The sequence below is a fragment of the Pinus tabuliformis genome, chromosome 1_2 (assembly GCF_031772625.1).
Source record: "Pinus tabuliformis cultivar Carrire ecotype Pingquan chromosome 1_2, CPIR1, whole genome shotgun sequence".
In the NCBI taxonomy this organism is placed as follows: domain Eukaryota; kingdom Viridiplantae; phylum Streptophyta; class Pinopsida; order Pinales; family Pinaceae; genus Pinus; species Pinus tabuliformis.
Window position 1 is genome coordinate 26,292,167 of NC_142298.1, and position 13,176 is coordinate 26,305,342.

The following is a 13,176-nucleotide window of genomic DNA, read 5'->3' on the forward strand; positions in this document are numbered from 1 at the left end:
TAAATCAATCCCTTAGGTTTATAATATCAATCATGGTCAATCATATCCAACCATGGTCAACCATGTTTGAATTTCGCATTGTGACAAGGATTGTCTCACCATGAAAATAAACCATGTTTATTTTAGTGTTTGTAGTATTTATATTTGGGTTTACCAATGTTGGGTTTATAATATTAGTCTCTTGGGTTTAATATTCTTCCCTTGGGTTTATAATCCCTTGGGGTTTAGTATTAATCCCTTGATTTTATTATTCCTTTGGATTGGTTTATTATGATGTCAACCATGGTTAAACATGGTTCAGCATGGAATTGTGATAAGGATTGTCTCAATATGAAAATTAATGATGGTCAATCATGTTTATTTGAGTGTTTATAATATTTATCTTAGGGTTTATATACGTTGGGTTTATAATATTAGTCCCTTTGGTTTAATATTATTCCCTTGGGTTTATTATTCCTTTGGGTTTCTAATATCAATCCTTTGGGTTTATTATTGCCTTAGGTTTATAATATCAATCCTTTGGGTTTATTATTGCCTTAGGTTTATAATATCAATCCTTTGGGTTTATTATTGCCTTAGGTTTATAATATCTATCATTGTCAACCATTGTCAATCATAGCCAACCATGGTCAACCATGGTTGAATGTTGCATTGTGACAAGGATTGTCTCACCATGAAAATAAGCCATGTTTATTTTAGTGTTTGTAATATTTATATTTGGGTTTACCAATGCTGGGTTTATAATATTAGTCCCTTTGGTTTAATATTATTCCCTTATGTTCAGAATCCCTTGGGGTTTTAGTGTTAATCCCTTAGGTTTATTATTCCTTTGGGTTTATAATATCCTTCCCTTGGGTTTATAATATCAATCCTTTGGGTTTATAATATCAATCATGGTAAACCATTGTCAATCATAGCCAAACATGGTCAACCATGGTTGAATGTCACATTCTGATAAGGATTGTCTCACCATGAAAATAAACCATGTTTATTTTAGTGTTTGTAGTATTTATATTTGGGTTTACCAATATTGGTTTTATAATATTAGTCCCTTGGGTTTAATATTATTCCCTTTGGTTCATAATCCCTTGTGGTTTTAGTATTAATCCATTGGTTTTATTATTCCTTTGGGTTTATAATATCAATCCCTTTGGTTTATTATTCTCCGAGGTTTATAATACCAGTGATGGTCAATCATTGTCAATCATAGCCAACCATGGTTGAATGCTGCATTGTGACAAGGATTGTCTCACCATGAAAATAAACCATGTTTATTTTAGTGTTTGTAATATTTATATTTGTGTTTATCAATGTTGGGTTTTTATTATTAGTCCCTTGGGTTTAATATTATTCCCTTGGGTTCATAATCCCTTGGGTTTATGTTTCCCTTGGGTTCATAATATCAATCCTCCGGGTTTATTATTAACTTGGGTTTATAATATCAATCATGGTCAACCATAACCAACCATGGCCAATTGTGGTCAATCATGGTCCCATCTCACATTATGAAAAAAATTGTCTCCATGTAGGGTTATTTACCTTGGGTTTATAATATTAGTCCCTTGGATTTAATAATATTCCCTTATGTTCATAATCCCTTGGGGTTTTAGTATTAAGCCCTTGGGTTTATTGTTCCTTGGGTTTATAATATTAATAATCCCTTTGGTTTATTATTTCCTTGAGTTTAAAATATTAATTCTTAGGGTTTATTAATTCAACCATGTTTATTTATTATTTTAAATATTTATCTTAAGGTTTGTATACCTTGGGTTTATAATATTAGTCACTTTTATTTAATATTATTCCCTTAGGTTCATAATCCCTTGGGGTTTTAGTATTAATCCCTTAGGTTTATTGTTCTTTGGGTTTATAATATCAATCGCTTGGATTTATTATTCCCGATTCAACCATGGTTTATTATGATGTCAACCATGGTAAACCATGGTCCAACATGGAATTGTGATAAGGATTATCTAAATATGAAAACCAATTATTGTCAATCATGTTTATTTTAGTGTTTATTATATTTATCTTAGTGTATATATACATTGGGTTTATAATATTAGTCCCTTGGGTTTAATATTATTCCCTTGGGTTCATAATCCCTTGGGGTTTCAATATTAATCCCTTGGGTTTATTATTACCTTAGGTTTATAATATCAATCATGGTCAACCATTGTCAATCATAGCCAACCATGGTCAACCATGTTTGAATGTCGCATTGCGATAAGGATTGTCTCACCATGAAAATAAACCATGTTTATTTTAGTGTTTGTAATATTTATATTTGGGTTTACCAATGTTGGGTTTATAATATTAGTCCCTTGGGTTTAATATTATTCCCTTAGGTTCATAATCCTTCGGGATTTTAGTATTAATCCCTTGGGTTTATTATTCCTTTGGGTTTATAATATCAAACCCTTCGGTTTATAATATCAATCATGGTCAACCATTGTCAGTCATAGCTAACCATGATCAACCATATTTGAATGTCAGATTGTGACAAGGATTTTCTCACCATGAAAATAAACCATGTTTATTTTAGTGTTTGTAGTATTTATATTTGGGTTTACCAATGCTGGGTTTATAATATTAGTCCCTTGGGTCTAATATTATTCCCTTGGGTTCATAATCCCTTGGGGTTATAGTATTAATCCCTTGGTTTTATTATTCCTTTGGGTTTATAATATCAATCCCTTGGGTTTATTATTCACTTAGGTTTCAATCATATCCAACCATGGTCAACCATGGTGGAATATCGCATTGTGATAAGGATTGTCTCACCATGAAAATAAGCCATGTTTATTTTAGTGTTTGTAATATTTATATTTGGGTTTACCAATGTTTGGTTTTTAATATTAGTCCCTTAGGTTTAATATTATTCCCTTAGGTTCATAATCCTTTAGGGTTTTAGTATTAATCCCTTGGGTTTATTATTCCTTTGGGTTTATAATATCAATCCCTTATGTTTATAATATCAATCATGGTCAATCATTGTCAATCATAGCCAACCATGGTCAACCATGTTTGAATGTCGCATTATGACAAGGATTGTCTCACCATGAAAATAAACCATGTTTATTTTAGAGTTTGTAGTATTTATATTTGCATTTACCAATGTTCGGTTTATAATATTAGTCCCTTGGGTTTAATATTCTTCCCTTGGGTTTATAATCCCTTGGGGTTTAGTATTAATCCATTGGTTTTATTATTCCTTTCGGTTGGTTTATTATGATATCAACCATGGTCAAACATGGTTCAACATGGAATTGTGATAAGGATTGTCTCAATATGAAAATTAATGATGGTCAATCATGTTTATTTGAGTGTTTATAATATTTATCTTAGGGATTATATACGTTGGGTTTATAATATTAGTCCCTTTGGTTTAATATTATTCCCTTTTGTTTATTATTACTTTGGGTTTCTGATATCAATCCCTTGGGTTTATTATTGCCTTAGGTTTATAATATCAATCATTGTCAACCATTGTCAATCATAGCCAACCATGGTCAACCATGGTTGAATGTCGCATTGTGACAAGGATTGTCTCACCATGAAAATAAACCATGTTTATTTTAGTGTTTGTAATATTTATATTTGGGTTTACCAATGTTGGGTTTATAATATTAGTCCCTTTGGTTTCATATTATTCCCTTATGTTCATAATCTCTTGGGGTTTTAGTATTAATCCCTTGGGTTTATAATATCAATCCCTTGAGTTTATTATTCCCTTAGGTTTATAATATCAATCATGGTCAACCATAGCCAAACATGGTCAACCATGGTTGAATGTCGCATTCTGATAAGGATTATCTCACCATGAAAATAAACCATGTTTATTTTAGTGTTTGTAGTATTTATATTTGGGTTTACCAATGTTTGTTTTATAATATTAGTCCCTTGGGTTTAATATTATTCCCTTGTGTTCATAATCCCTTGGGGTTTTAGTATTAATCCCTTGGTTTTATTATTCTTTTGGGTTTATAATATCAATCCCTTGGGTTTATTATTCCTTGAGGTTTATAATATCAATGATGGTCAACCATTGTCAATTATAGTCAACCATGGTCAACCATGGTTGAATGTTGCATTGTGACAAAGATTGTCTCACCATGAAAATAAACCATGTTTATTTTAGTGTTTGTAATATTTATATTTGGGTTTACCAATGTTGGGTTTTTAATATTAGTCCCTTGGGTTTTACACATAACAATTCTCTTATCACAATTCTAATTATTATTGGACCATGATTGTTATTACGAGTTAATAATAATAATAATAATATTATTATTATTATTATCTAATATTATTATTATAATATTATGATGAGTTACAATACAATAATCATATAATAATATATTTAAATATATAAGACTGTGGTTGTCATTATTTATATAGTTATTAATAATGATAAATAATTGGTGTTTAAAAAATACACATAAGAATTATTAAGGTGGTTGATATAAGCCTATTGGCCTATATCAACCACATTGGAAAATGTGGTTGTATTAATATATATGCTTCATATACGGCGTATATCAACTACATTGGTAAATGTGGTTGTGCTAGTAACATCTATTTACAAATTAAGAAGTGCCATATAAAGTAAGTTATGGTTTTTAGGAATGTAGTATTGATAAGTTATGGTATTACAAACAAAGTTTATTTACAAATTAAGAATCTCCATAGTAAAGTGGGGCTAAGCCTTCATAGTTCAAAATCTTCTTCCATATTTTTTAAATGCAAATATATTTAACTTTTATATCAATTCTTTGTATTATTTATTAATAATAATAACAATTTTAAATAAAATTATAATTTAGTGAGTTTTTTTAATTTTTCTAATTTTAACTACTAGAATGTATAATATATTTAACTTATCTATTATTTTTTTTATATTATTTAATAATAATAATAATAATAATAATTTTAAATAAAGTTATAATGATATTATTTAATAATAATAATATTTATCTATAACGATGTCTCATCTATATTATTTACTAATAATAATAATAATTTTAAATAAAGTTATAATTTAATTATTTTTTTATTGTTTTTTTAATTTTAACAACTAGATTTCTGATCTATATATTTATTTTGGAATATGTTTCTACAACTTTAATTTAATTATTAATAATTATCAAGTGAATGGTATAAATTTAACTTTCATAAAACATTTTAAAACATTTTTATTAGTTTACACAAATCAAATGTTAAAATCAATTTCCCAATTAATTAACATGTCATATTGATAATTTATGATATTGGTACATAATATTGTAACTATTTATGAATTAAAATTTTCTATTATAAAATGGATGGACTGAATCTCCATTATCAATTTTTAATGTAGTAATATTTACTAACCATTTAATTTATACAGTTATATAATTAATAATAATATAGTTACTTTATTGTCCACTGAGTCTTAGATAGGGGATTGGGTGTTCTATTAAAACACTCACTTGATGTAAAGTGACACATTCAATTCTCACTTCAATTAAGGTAATATAATGAACATGATGAAAATGTAATCCTACCAAGCTTAAATTACTTTATTAATAATAATGAATATGAAAAACTAATATAATTAGTTTATTAATAATAATGAATATGAAAAACTAATATAGTTACTTTATTAATAATATAATAATGAATGAGAAAAACAATTAGTTACTTTATTAATAATATAATAATGAATAAGAAAAACTATAACATAAGCTTTAACTCAAAATCATAATTAACTTAACATTTTCGCGTCTTAATCTGCAACGCTGTCTTGGAACTTGCATATTAAAGAGTTCGGAAGATTATATGAATGCCATAACAAAACATTAATTGCAACATCATAATCAATTATGGTCATCTTAACATCAATCAATCTCAACTGTATCACCATAAGCATACTACCTGAAACATGCATGCATGTGAAGGCAGTGGTATTATTATAATTTTGAATATGATGACATACTGTATAAGGGAAGTCCAAATTTGCCACTTGTAAGATTCAGCGAAGGCTCATAATCTTTCAATCACAATTGAATTCCACGCCCCTCCTATTACATAAGACTCATTGTGTCAATACTAAAGTATCCTTATTATGAATATGATACTACAGAGAATAAATATATTTACCTAATTCAGATCGGATGGATACTTTCATATAATATTAAGGGCAGAAGGCTAGGTTGTAATTAGTACCAGAAGGGCAAGTGAAGGTGCTAGTATTATCGTCTTTGGCATAGCTATAAGCCTGTGGGCACTGCCCCTTGAAAAACATGGAATAGTTGGTGGGAGGGCAGTTGGTTGCGTAGGTCCCGTGCAGCAGTATTGGGGAGTATTAAGGGCAGCACAAGCACTATCGCATCCATCGACCACTTTCAATTCTATAGGGCAACTCGTAGTTATGTTGCTGCTGCAGTCAACTGTTGGGAAGTTAGTGTCCGAGGGAGTTATGGAGAGAGGAATATTAAATCCATCAACAAGTGAGATGTCATATGTGTGTCGACCGTTGGCCCCATTCAGAGTATATTCCGCCAGCGTTGCAGGAGTCTGTCCAACAGACTAACAGATGAGCAAGCCGCCGCAGTCACCAGTGTTGCAGATGCCTTTACTAGAGGCGTCGAAGGAGCAGCCCATACATCCCCAAAATCTACCTGCGCTTGTCCCTGCGGGCACGTCAACACTCAATGATTGGCCCTGTGTGAGCACTTGACTGCCACCTACGAGAATTCCCATTTCCCACACAGTGAACGAACACTTATTCTGGATCACAAATGTTGCAGCTTCAACTCCTACAGTTGGGAAAGCAAACTCACATTTATTGATGACATAGTAAGATATACACATCGCTCGTTAATGTAATTCTCATTAAAATAGAGTAGATTTGAATTGGGGGAGTACCACCTTGAAGATAAACCAGTAATCCTCAAGCTAGAGTCGCTACAGTTGAAACATAAATATCTATTGTTCTCCCCCCATTGCTAATACCGGGAAGCAAGTTAAACACTAGTACAACACAATACAATCAACAAACACTACTCAAACACAGCACAATCAATTGCAAATGACCTTGCTTAGTTTTTATGCACGGATAGCACAGGTGAGTCACACGCAATATATATAGACAAGGTATTAGTGATCCACAAACTTGGTAGTAGCATATGAAACACGGATGAAGTTCAAATAAGATTATTGTCTTTTCTTGGCACGCAGTGTGGAAAATTCTAGAGCTATAGTAAACCAAGCCACAAAGTAAGCTAATCCTCTTAGAAAATTACTTGCGTACCCTGTTTTGGCCATAAAATTTAATGAATAGGTAGAGATTTGAAATATAATAGCAACAATATTAGGGTTTAAATTTATCCCTTTTTTTTAATCCCAAACATCCATGTAAACTCCCGACTTCTACCAAAATCAATAACTAAGACTTCTACCAAATCAGTAACTCAGACAGTATGGCCACGTGATTACCCGGTCCATAATAGGCGCCACTACCCATGTGTTATTTCCTTTTTTCTTTTTTCTTTCAAAGCTGTTTATTCGTAATTTGTTTTCGTCCAAGGATGGAATTTGGTTGTATATTGAATTCCTTTTGGATTTTCAAAGGTGTTATCTGTAATTTGTTTTCGTTGAAGGATATAATTTGGTTGTGTATATGGAATGCAATTTCAGTAAAGACCAAAAACTCAAGTTTTTTTGCCGACCCAACGCTTCATAAAAGACCTATAATCTCAAAGTGTGACAGTTTTTAACCAAAGAAGTATAATCTCACTGTCAAGCAGGAGTGCTCAATCACTATCTGCAGAGGATTGCTATCATTGGGAACTATGCAATCACTGATAGTGAGAACTGTACAATCGTTGTTGGCGGGGACTGCGCAATCATTGAGGGTAACAATTAGGCAATAACTATTAGCAGGACTACACAATTATTATTGGCATGGATTGTACATTGGCTGCTAACAACGAGTGTGCAACATGGTCATTATGAAGTTCACTTAGTTTATCTTTGCATGTGCACTTGTGAAGACATTAAGAACTGGGCATGTGAAAGCAAGTAGATGGACACTTACATTTTTTTAATAAGACTTGAACATTTAGATAATATGATCAAGCATGACATTAATGGCATGATCCTAAAGAGGCTCCAAAAATTTAAAGATAAGAAAAATTTTAAATGGGGTTGTAGAAACTACAATAATTTCATAACCCCACTTAAGTGTTTCTTGGTCTTGAGCAATGTTAATTTTATGACTTTGTAATCTTTTAGCACATCTTGGTCTTGAGCAATGTTAATTTTATGACTTTGTAACCCTTGAGCAGGAGAGAGCTAGGTAGTCAAGCTTGGGTGCATCAGCCAATCCTCTATCATTTTCCACCTCTCCAAATCATAAAATTAGGTTATGGTTTCCATAAATCTTCGAGTGTAGTATAATGTTTCTCTAAATTAAGTTCATCTAGCCCTCGTAGTTCCCCATGGTCCCGAGCCATGGCATCTATTTCCAAGTTTTTTTTCTAGAAGCAAGTGGTGTGGACATTCCTAATCTCACATAAGGCATGGCTTTGGATAAGACTCTAGTTTTTCCATGCTAAATTCCATATTAAGGAGCCTAAGGGATACTCTATAGCTCTTAAATTTTCTAACTAAAAAATAGTGTGATAATATTTCTTGTCCCAAATTTCATTTCCTCTCTAAAACCACCTCAACTATAGTTTAGCTCTCAATGACATATTCAAGATATTCAGGTCTCTCAATCCCAAACCCCTAGCTAGTTTGGGGACAAAGATTTTCCGAAACAATGATTGACCATTTTTGGAAATAATAATCCCATCCACTGCCTTAAACACACTGACAACCATCATGTTTGCCCAGTCAACCACTACATGGTTGCGATTTTTGTTTACAAGCAAAATGACAGAAGTGAGAACAGAAGTTCAAAGCGGACCATTCCACAACACATCACAAAGGTTAAAGCATTTAATGAAGTTTATTAATTAGATATGGGCAAACATTCATTCCGCGAATGTTGCCCACACTCCACAACACCTACAAGTTCAGAAAATCATTTACTATGTAAATTCGCCCATGTTGCGTATTAAATATTTTCTTTGTCATGTAATTAATGTCAAATTCCTATGTTAGGATAAATATGCAAGTAATAGTCGTTTGTCATGTTGGGCATGGTGGAAAAGTTAGAGAGCGAGAGTCTGTGAGGTAGTGAGGAGAAAATCGTGGGCGCGTGAAAACTATTTTTACAAAGTTTTACAGAAGTTTACTCCGCAACTCAGTGAAGCGTAAATCACAGTAAGTCTTCTGTGTTTTATTTGGAGAAGCAGCCTCCAATTTATCACACCAATGTATCTTCCTATGTTTTATATTATAATCAAAAGTATGTTATGTTGCGATGTGGTCTTAAGCTTTCACAAGTAAATTTCCGCAACCCTCTTTTATTTTACTCTATTTTGCCTTGAGTGAACTCTGTGTTTTAATTAAAGTCCCTGTGTGGTTGCGATATCCTCACAACAACTAAAGATTTACCTTTCCGCAACTGAAGTTGACCTTGCCTACCATTCTGCAACTTATTTCTGAGTTCCTCTGCCCCCGTAAATTTATTTTTCTAACATGGTATCGGAACAGGTTAAACTCTGTTAGTGTAAAAATAAGTGCTTTTACTAACAGTGAAAATTATTTTGAGGGAAAATTGTTTTTTCCTTTGGAACGAATTTACCAGCACGTAGAAAAAAAAATTTACACTCAAAAATGGCAACATCAAGCACAAGCTTGACTAATCCTCAGATACCTCAATTTAATGGAAAAAATTATGATTATTGAGCTATTACAATGAAGGCCCTATTTTCGTCTCAAGACATTTGGGATTTGGTGGAGAATGGTTTTCCAGAACCAGCAAATGCAGCAGCATACAATGCATTGTCTCAACCAGAAAGAGATCTGTTGAGGGACAACAGGAAGAAGGATTCAAAAGCTCTGTTCTATATTTTCCAAGCAGTTCATGAAAGTATTTTCCCAAGGGTTGCAGCAGCAATGAAGTCCAAGTAAGCATGGGATACCCTCCAGACAACCTACCAAGGCATGGAAAAAGTCAAGACAAAAAAACTGCAAATGATAAGGAGAGATTTTGAAACACTTTGTATGAAATAGTTTGATAATATAGACTCATTTTTTACACATGTAAGTGGGTTGGTTATTCAAATCAGGTCCCATGGTGAGACACTTGAGGAAAGAAGAATAGTTGAGAAAGTTTTGAGAAGTTTGCCAGTAAGGTTTAAGGCCATTATTGTGGCCATAGAAGAGACAAAGGATCTCTCACAGTTCTCAGTGGATGAGCTTAATGCATCACTAATTTCTCATGAACATAGACTCAATAGAGTAGCAAGCTCCTCATTGGAGCATGCCTTCAAGACACAAGTATCATTTGGTCAAGGTCGAGGCAGAGGAAGATCATATGCTAGAGGAAGAGGAAGAAGCCCACACAGAGGTGGAAGAAGGAACCCTTCAAGCTGAAGTGGAAGGGGAAGCAATCAAAATCCAAGTCAAGGCCCAAGCCAGAATCAAGCACAAGTTCAGAGGTATGATAAATCTCAAGTTCAATATCATTACTGTAAGAAGTATGGTCATTATGCAAATGAATGTAGAAAGAAGAAATTTGACATTAGTAACAAACCAAGTGTAAATTTCACAAAAGAAAATTAGAAACGTGATAGCATGTTTTTAGCTTGTAATGTAGCACAAGAAAAACAAAGTGATATATGGTATCTAGATTCAGGGTGTAGCAACCACATGTCAGGGAACATAGAAATGTTTTCCAATCTAGATGAAAGTGTGAAATCTGAAGTGACATTAAGGACTGATAGCAAAGTCTCTGTCATGGGAAAATGAAAAGTTAATATCCTAACAAGGAAGGGAGAGAAGAAGTACATCTCAAATGTTTACTTTGTCCCTGGTCTGAAACATAACCTCATAAGCATTGGACAGCTCATGCAAAAGGGCTACAATGTCTTCTTCAAGAATGATGTATGCACAATTTTGGATAGGCCTCCAAGCAGACAGTCGATTGCAAAGGTTCAGATGACAAACAATAGAATGTTTCCTATAAAATTAAAATCAAATTTGTAGAAAGAAGGTGCACAAGCACAACTATCTATGAACTCACAAGAAGCTGCGTGAAAAGAGGCAGCTGACATACAAGTAAACTTTCAAGCAGAGGTAAAAGATAAAAACTGGTTATGGAATTTGAGATTTGGACATCTCAACTTTGGAGGTTTGAATTTGTTGCATAGGAAAGGCATGGTGAAGAGTTTACCACTCATAGAAAAGCTAGACAACATATGTGAAGGATGTATCTTGGGCAAGCAACATAGAGAGACATTTCCAGTAGGAAAGTTAGTAAGGGAAAAGGCACCTTTGGAGATTGTCCACTCAGATTTATGTGGACCAATGCAGACACCATCAATTGGTGGTAGCCACTATGTATTGACCTTCATAGATGAATACACAAGGAAGACATGGGTCTATCTCCTAAAATAGAAAAGTGAAGTGTTTGAGTGCTTTCGCCAAAACAAAGCTCTTGTTGAAAAGCAAAGTGGACACTACATCAAAGTCCTTAGGACTAACAGAGGTGGAGAATACATCTCAAATGATTTCCTTCGTTTTTGTAGAGAGCATGGAATTCACAAGCAATTTACAACAAGGTATACACCTCAGCAAAATGGTGTGGCAGAAAGGAAGAATAGGACCATTATGGAAATGGCAAGGAGTATGATGAAGGCAAAGCATTTGCCAAATGATTATTGGGCCGAAACTGTGGCTTGTGCAGCATATATCTTGAATAGATGTCCAACCAAAAGCGTCCAGAACATAGTCCCTGAAGAGGCATGGAGTGGAAGAAAGCATAGTGTCAGCCACATGAGAGTTTTTGGATGTGTGGCATATGCACATGTCCTAGATGAGCTGATGAAGAATTTGGACAACAAGAGGGAGAAATGTATATTTTTTGGATACAATGATGAATCCAAGGCTTACAAACTCTACAATCCATCAACCAAGAAGGTCATAATATGTAGAGATTTGCAGTTCATAGAAGAGGAAGCATGGGATGGAAGTTTAGAGAAGACATTCAATGTCAAAGCATGCATACCACATCAGGAAAAAGAGGAATTGACAACGGCAAGTCATTCCTCAACACCGACTCCCTCTATGCCTACTCAAGCCCAACAAAGCGGGCAACAAGGAACACCATAAACAAATATTAGGACAGCATCGCGTAGTCAAGTAGGTGCTTCTCCAAGCACTACACAAAGTGCAACACCAAGTGACATATCAAGCCCATCTTCAACAAGCATAAGAAAACCAAAATTCAGAAATTTGAATGAAATATATGAGCAAGATGAAGTTGATAGCAGCGCTAGCCTGAATTCGTTATTTGTTTTGTTTTGTCGTGTAGATGACCCAATTCAATTTGAAGATGCAATCAAAGATGAAAAATGGGTTGCAGCAATGGAGGAAGAAATAGAAGCAATAGAAAAGAATTACACATGGGAGTTAGTGGACTTGTTGCAAGGAAAAGAAGTCATTGGAGTGAAGTGGGTCTATAAGACCAAGAGAAATGTCGACAAAAAGATTGAAAGACACAAAGCAAGGCTAGTTGTCAAAGGATACAAGCAGCAACATGGAAGAGATTATGAGGAAACGTTCACACCGGTCGCAAGGATGGAGATAGTGCGTACAGTTGTGGCAATTGCCACGCAACATAAATGGAAAGTGTATCAAATGGATGTAAAGTCAACATTCTTTAATGGAGTGCTGAAAGAGGAAGTGTATGTTGCGCAACCGCCTAGTTATGAGGTAGAAGGGCAAGAGGACAAAGTGTATTGGTTGAGGAAAGCTCTTTATGGGCTGAAGCAAGCACCGCATGCATGGTACAGCAGGATAAATGCCTACTTGTTGGACAATGGTTTCAAAAAATGTGACGGTGAGCCTACTCTTTACATCAAGGAGAATGATGGTAAGATTCTCATTGTTGTATTATATGTAGATGATTTAATTTTTATAGGCAATGATGATTTTCTCATCGTTGATTTCAAACAAGTCATGAAGAGTGAATTTGAAATGACTGACTTGGGGTTGCTAAGATATTTTTTGGGCACAAAA

The 13,176-nt window shown here is 33.7% G+C and overlaps 1 pseudogene; it reads right to left on the bottom strand.

The window, feature by feature from the left end:
• Positions 1–6,001: 6,001 nt before the first annotated feature.
• LOC149204165 (pathogenesis-related 5 protein Cup a 3 pseudogene) lies at positions 6,002–7,507 on the bottom strand (annotated as a pseudogene).
• Positions 7,508–13,176: the final 5,669 nt, after the last annotated feature.